The following is a 6369-nucleotide window of genomic DNA, read 5'->3' on the forward strand; positions in this document are numbered from 1 at the left end:
TGTGTTGGGTTGATACTTGCAGGACACAGTCTTACTTCATGAAATCATGGTAGGTTGCCATGAAGACACACAGACAGGAACCATGAAGAAAAGAAAGCTAATCTCTCATTTGTTATCATACAGCATTAGGATCTGTTGACATCTCAGCCTCACTAAGAAATCCACAGTCAACTACAATTATGGTTAAGGAAAACCAATAATTTTTCTTGTTTTGGCAACTTGCAAACAAAATTTGGAGAATACAAATAAGACTAGCCTGTCCCCTGCACAAGGATGAATTGTGAATTTATGAAGCATTCCATAGTAGGATGTGGAAAAACTCATTTTCCTTCAATTATTATTATTAATGAATATAGAAAATGTGATATACTTACACAATAGAATTTTTATAGCTGCAAATAAAACCTGAAATTGGCGAATTTGTGGGTAAAAAAAAAAGAAAAAGAAAAACCCTAAACCATTTTAAATGCCATTTTGTGAAGGTCTTTGAGAGGTTTGAAGACTATCTCAAATATATTTCTGTATATTTAGAAAACCTAACTTACCTAACTATAAATTCTATTATAAGTAACTATCTATATTCTGTATTCAACTATGCATTACATTTTAAAAGATTAATCAAGAGGAGAAATATACACATCACAAAATTGACCTTGAATTTGTATCAATAAATGAAAAACAATACCCATACCATAATTCTCCTTTTTACCATTAAAAAAGAGATTGGCGGTGATCACTAGCCAATTATAAAAAAACCCAATTTAAATGAAAACAAAGATTTATAAGCAATATGGGAATTAGGATGTCGCTCATTCTAAACTGCTTCTTGCTGGAAGGGGGCGCTATTCATACCATAGGGATTATCACAAAACTCAGAAACCTGTATAAGTTATTATTTTCGTGGTCTGTAAAGCTCCATCATCTTAGCTGTCTCAATTGTTGAAACACCTGGCCCACTGCTACCGGGGGTCTTGGTTCATCAAACCACAGAAGCCTGGAAGGAATCCTTAGCTTTTCATTTTTTATAGAAACATAAACAATAACTCCTTTTCCATGTAACATGTCCTTATACTTAAATTTTTGAAGTCAAGGCATCTTCAAAAGATATAAGTTGAATTAATTCAGCAGCATTTATAATCAAGTGTACTGGAGCAGTTGTTCCTTCCTTAGCAATGAAAAAACTGAAAAACACAATAGCGTACAGTATCCAGACTCTCTGTGTATTTTTTGTCTTTACATGGCTTATTTATTTATCTATTATTACGCTATTTATTTTACTTTTATTTATTTTTCTTTGAGACATGGTTTCTCTTTGGAAATCTGCCTGCCTCTGCCCCTGTAGCAAATCCTACCCGCGTGCCCACGACTGCCGGGCGTTTCTTTTTCTCTCAATCTTATGTATATTTTTAAACACACTGTAACCTTTAGAGGTTTTTCTTTATCCAAGTCTGACTTTACTGTAAATCTTTATGTTTTTCTGGCCATGTGTCTTATCTGTAAAACCGCAGCTGTTTTAAAGTGCCGTTTTTTTCCAAGATGGCAGGCATAAGCGTGACTCCAGCTGCTGGCTTGGAGATGTGGTCACTGCCACTTCCAGCTGTACGTACAACTTTTACATCATTAGCAAAGCCTCTTAAAAGAAACTTGCTGTTTTTTTTCTTTTTATTTTATCTCACTTCTGACACCATTTGTAAAGAGAAGCTTTTTCCTTGAGAGAAGCCTTCCTGCCAGCCTGGTTTTTGAGCCGCATCAGTCCCAAATAAAGACACAGGAAGCTATATTAATTATGTAGCTGTTGGCCTTGCTTGTTTCTTACTGGCTAGCTCTGACTTAAGTAATTACCCCATAATTGTTAATCTAAGTATTTCTCTTACCAGAGAACTTTCCAGGCTTCCTACCCCATGGCATTACATCTTGACTCTCTGTGTTTCTCCCTCCCAGAGTCCTTCTGGACTCCTAGTCCCACCTTTCTTGATTCCCTATTGGCCAGCAGTGCTTTATTGACATAATCACAGGACTTCCCACATCAAAGGTAGAAAGGAAAGAACCAAAGATTGTATTGGACTGGATGTACTTCCAGTAGTGGAAAAGTCAGATCTGGTATGACCAACATGAAAAATGCTTGTGACCAGAGAAGTCATAGTCTAAAACAAGGAAACATCTGCTGGTGATTGCTTAAATGCAGTACCAGCTAAAGTGTTTGTATGCATTTTTTCTTACAATCTAGTATATTAATATAGTTCATGTCTATTTTTATAGTTTCCCATTTATCAATTTTTGTCCTTTTTCTGATTTGTACTATGTAGTAGGAAAAATTCTCAAGGGTTTCCTACAACAAGTTTCCAGAGACAATTGTATGAAAAATATCCTTAGGGATTACATAAACTGCTATAGCTGAGGGAGAATTGTCAGGTACCTATGTGATACCCTCCCAAGTTCAGAAAGTGTTGAGGTAGAGAGAGTTGCAAAGTATTTAAGAGGTTGAGGAAATACCAGAGGTACTGTATATTTCTTTCCTCCAAACCAAATAACTGCCAAGTTGAGCATTTATCTATGTCCCTTGGTAAAAAAATCAATCGACCTAGAATTGTTGATTATTTACAACCCCTCATTAAATGGCAGGAAATGTCATCAGACCCACCCTGGAGTATCTATATGTTCCTACAACTTATTTGCAACTCAACTAACTTCATGTCACCTTTGTAAAACTCTGTAGTATATAGGCCAATAAAGTCCAGTGAAGGTGGTTTCATTGGTAGAGTATGGTTAGAGATACCATCCTTCCTGGGCAGAAACTTTCTAGTGCAGCTTTTGAGTCATAACACACACATGCATACATAACCCATCTCCTTTCTTCTATAAATTAATCCAATAAAATCATTGGGTCCCCTGAGAGAACTTTTTTGGAAATATATGTAATCTCCTTTGGTGGGTATTAATTAGTGGGGCAGACATTCCTCACGTCTGTTATGGAGAATTATATTTTATTACGTCCTTTTTTAGAGATTTTTAAAACAATTTAATTGTTTTCTCTTTGTGATGGTTGGAATGAAAATGTTCCACATAGACCCATAGGAATTATCCGTATTAGAATTATAACCTTGTTGGAGGAAATGTGCTACTGGGCATAGGATTTGAGGTTTCACATACTCAATGTAGGCCCATCATCACTTTTTCTTCCTGCTGTTATATATTACCACTGATTCATATGAGAAACTCTTTGTCTCAGGAATACAGTTTGCCTGAGAGAATAGGTTATCTGGATAGTAGAAGTCTGTGATCTCACTCATGTCCTGGGATTGCATGCTAACAACACTATGCCTGGTCTTTAATGTGTGCATTCTATAAATAAACCTTTGCTGCTCATATTTCTATGTGAGCATGTTGCTGAGTGAGGTATCCACTTGTTTGTGAATATTACAACCTTAATAACAAAATGTTGAGCACTAAATAAAAATAAAGCACCACCCTATGGAACAATCTGTTATTCTTCCTCCTTAGTTCTGATGTGGTCCTTTTGTTCCCCCATCTTCAAATTTGTTTTCTCCATTCAGGACTGAAATATTAGGAGATGGTTAAGTGTCAGTACTCTCCTTCTGTGCTCTTCCCACAGACAATGGAAAGAGAGGATCAATGAAGATGCTCCCATATATCCCATCTCAGTTTCAAATTCTCCACCTTATTTACTCCTACTTTCCAGTATTGTCTGTTTAAGATTTATCACAATATTAAAGTCCTGCCCATGTTTCCATGTTGGAGTCCACTGACCCGCGGCCCCCAGACATGTGCAGCCACTGAATCCCCCAGAGAAACCTAGAAGCAGACTGAGCTATCTGACATCTGCTGCAATTGGTTTCTTGGACCCATCTACACTACCTGGAGGAAGCCTTTGACCCATACTCACCAGCTTACCTAGCCTCTCAGGAAATCTGTATTGCTGGTACAAAGAGTTCCTCAAAAGAACCAAAGGTAATATATAATATCAGCATCAAACCAGTATTGGATGAATATGGAAGCCTGATGTACTCACAAACACACAGGATCACATTCACATACTCCACCCCCATTTAGCCAAAATTCCAGCATGGCTAGAAACAGAAATCACGGAGCCCAACCCATATCAAAGTTGCTATTGGGATTTAATCATCTGATAGAGGAGGAGAGTCATATTTTATAACGGATGTTTGCCTTGAACAGCTACACATATTCCAGTAGATGGCCCCGTATCCATATACACACAGGATCCTTAAATGAACTCAGTTTTTATTAAACAGAGTAAAAGTATATGAAATTCAAATGGCATAGTGAGAGAAGTGATTGTAGTGGAAGTCTAAAGTAGACAATGTGGGGCTGGAGAGATGGCTCAGCCGTTAAAGGCTAGGCTCACAACCAAAAATAAAGTAGGCAATACGTGGAATTTTCCAAACACATAATACTCATATACTAATGTTGGATAAAATATTTTATGAATATTAATTGTACCTGAGAAATAAAAAAAATGATTTCCATCTGCATGCAGACATGTCTGCAACCACACAAATAAACTCATACACACAGAGAATTCTTGAGAATATGCATATATGTTAAGCTTTTTTAAAAAAAACAAGTACCTTTTCAATGATTTCCCTATCAATATAACACAGTGAGTACCATATGCTAATTAGTTATATTTGGAGCAGTGCTTGAAAGCAGCATTTCTTTTTAGATTTTGCTTTACGTGGGGTTATATTTCAACCATTTAATCATAGTACTTGGGGAAACTGACACGGGAAGATCAGGAAGAGTCAAGACAAATCTGCACTTGGCAGCCTAGATTCACAACCAGAAAGGAACTAGCAGAACTGGAGTCTTTCTTATATAGACATAGCATCTAGTACCAAGCAGCCATATACATGACTAGCTCCAAGGCTTCCGTGGCTGGTTTTGTCCATTGTTAATTGGTTCCAGAGCTCAGGGAAAAATTACATTTTCTTGTCTTTTACTTTAAATATCCTTGTTTCTGCTGCAGCATCTACAGAGCGTGGAGAGATAGACAAGTCAGCAGCTCTGATGGAGATTTCCAAGATTCTTGTAGGATTTTGCTTTCAATGTCTAAGTTTGAGATCTCTTTAATGATTTGTTCTTAACCAATTTTCTATTAAAATGCACTGGATCTTCCAATTAGAGGTAAACACAGCCAAGAAAAATCTGGGCATCTGGATGTTTGCCAGTCAGACTTATAGCTAGTACCAATTTCCAGCTGGTAACAGGTCTAGCCAAAGCCTGACATCAAGCTGCTCCAGAGAACGAAGATCATACTTGAGACCTGCAGGAAGCAGTACCACTCGAAACTGAGCAAAGATGGAGACTGGCTGGGATTCTCTACACTCCTCTGAGTCACCTGCTCTTGTTTACAATGTGGGTTAAACAGTCAGGTTTAAATTGTCACTATCCTTTGGCAAATAGTAGTTCTCATGGTTCATCTTCTAATTACTCCCTACGGGTACAGGAAACTCATGATAAAGTCTTTAAAAGTGAGCTGTCTCTCTATGATGTCATACGAATGTTCTACACCCTCACTGAAAGAAAATAAAATTACCTGCCAGATTTCCTTGTCACTCTGAAACAATTTGTTTTTCCACAAATCACTTTGGCGTAGCATGTCGTACGTGTGTATGCATTTATAGCACTTTATCTGAGTTGTTTCTCTCAATAAATTTTTTAATTTTTTTTTATTTTAATTTTAAATAGCTTGTTTGACATGTCAATCCCAGTTCCCTCTCCCTCCCCTCCTCCTGCATCCCCCATATCCCCCCACCTCCTACCCTATCGCCAATTCCTTCCACATAGGGGATATCTAGAGTCTATCATTTCACTCAGGGTAGGGTCCAGGCACTCCCCTAAGACTCCAGGCTGAGAGCGCATCCCTATTTGTTCTATGGACACACGATGTCTGTTTGTATTCCAGGGATAGACACTGATCCACTGCTCAGGGCCCCATAGGTTGCCCAGGCCTCCTCACTGACACATTCAGGGGGTCCGGATCAGTCCCATGCTGGCCTCCCTGCTGTCAGTCTGGGGTCCAAGAGCTCTCCCCTTATTTTTGGTCGTGTAATCTTGAGAGTCTAAAGCATGGTTTCTGTCTGCTCTGCCCTAACATAGTTGAGAGGACATGGGAATGAGGCCAGGGCAGACATATGGAAATACAGGTTGGATAGAGTAGGCTCTGCTTGCTGTGATGGAGAATATCAACTATGCATGGAAACTTTAATGCATTTATTTTATACATCTGGATCACGGCAGCAGTTTATTGTAAGCAGATATACAAGGAGGTAATCTGTGGGATACAGATCAACATGGAGGCTGGTTTGGCTGATCTAGGGAGGAAGT

General features: G+C 38.3%; 1 non-coding gene across 1 annotated transcript; it reads left to right on the top strand.

Moving 5' to 3' along the window:
• Positions 1-204: 204 nt before the first annotated feature.
• On the top strand, positions 205-308 carry LOC121134817. The gene has a single exon (XR_005872026.1). It is a non-coding gene; the product is annotated as a U6 spliceosomal RNA (small nuclear RNA).
• The last annotated feature ends 6061 nt before the right edge of the window (positions 309-6369 follow it).

Source organism: Mesocricetus auratus, unplaced genomic scaffold, assembly GCF_017639785.1.
Source record: "Mesocricetus auratus isolate SY011 unplaced genomic scaffold, BCM_Maur_2.0 Super-Scaffold_100030, whole genome shotgun sequence".
In the NCBI taxonomy this organism is placed as follows: Eukaryota; Metazoa; Chordata; class Mammalia; order Rodentia; family Cricetidae; genus Mesocricetus; species Mesocricetus auratus.